At 60.5% G+C, this 1,110-nt stretch overlaps 1 non-coding gene across 1 annotated transcript; it reads right to left on the bottom strand.

Moving 5' to 3' along the window:
• Window positions 1-599: 599 nt before the first annotated feature.
• LOC139243602 (5.8S ribosomal RNA) lies at window positions 600-752 on the bottom strand. The gene has a single exon (XR_011589653.1). It is a non-coding gene; the product is annotated as a 5.8S ribosomal RNA (ribosomal RNA).
• Between the last annotated feature and the right edge of the window lie 358 nt (window positions 753-1,110).

The following is a 1,110-nucleotide window of genomic DNA, read 5'->3' as shown; positions in this document are numbered from 1 at the left end:
CCTGGACGCACGCTCAGCGGTCGGCAAGTGTGCTAGAGCTAAGCGGGCCACGTGTGGCAGGACACCGAGGTCCAGCGCAACACACGGCACCGCAGAGGCTCTTGGGCAAACCGCCAACAGAACCAAACGGACGCAAAGCCAGCCCACAGCACGGCAAGCGACGTCGCTACTTCAAGCTACCCTCGGTACAAACCACTAGACTGCAGCCAAAGACAGCCCAACCTCGTCCTCTCTCTCTCTCTGCTGAACACCACCAGCCAAGCCATTGTGTTCACCTCTGTGCTCACCTTCAAACTCCGGAGAGACAACCCTGCCCCGAGGAGGATGCCTCGGCGAGGCGCACCAATCCCAACACCGACGCGGTCAATCGTTTTTGCAACCCAACGACAGCCGTGCTGGAAAGGCTGGCCCCGACCGTGCCCGACCGCGACGCCGGGACAGACATGCCCACCACACCGAAGGACAAGGGTCAAACTCTCCAAGGCGGAGAAACTCCAGGTCTGCACTTAGGGGGACAAAGAGGACCAGGCCTCTGCGACACCCCAGCCGCGCTCCCGCCTTCACCCGACGGCAAAGGCGAGTGCGATTGATCGTACAAGCGACCCTCAGACAGGCGTAGCCCCGGGAGGAACCGGGGCCGCAAAGTGCGTTCAAAGTGTCGATGATCAATGTGTCCTGCAATTCACATTAATTCTCGCAGCTAGCTGCGTTCTTCATCGACGCACGAGCCGAGTGATCCACCGCTAAGAGTTGTTCGTTTTTTTTTTCGGCTTGCTATTTGTTCCCCGGAGGGCCAAGCCCGGACCGCCCAACGCTTCTCCTCCCTTCCAACGAGGGTCGGGTGGAAGCCCCAGCCTGCAACGGCCCGGAGGTGTAAATCAGTCGATCATCAAATGACAAGGGTTGCACCGAGATTGCTTTAAGTCAGGGCGCTCGCGAGGCGACGCACGTCGGGTCAACGCCTGAGCCCACCGGCCGACACGCGCCACGGTCAACAGAGGCAGGGTCTCTGCTGCCACCGTTGGCCGGGAGGACGAGAAGAAGCTGAAGAAGCAGGCAAAAAAACGAACTGAGTGGCGTACAAGCCGACGCAGGACACACCCCGCTGTG

The sequence above is a fragment of the Pristiophorus japonicus genome, unplaced genomic scaffold (assembly GCF_044704955.1).
Source record: "Pristiophorus japonicus isolate sPriJap1 unplaced genomic scaffold, sPriJap1.hap1 HAP1_SCAFFOLD_1746, whole genome shotgun sequence".
Lineage (NCBI taxonomy): Eukaryota > Metazoa > Chordata > Chondrichthyes > Pristiophoridae > Pristiophorus > Pristiophorus japonicus.
This window is presented reverse-complemented; position numbering and strand designations above follow the sequence as displayed.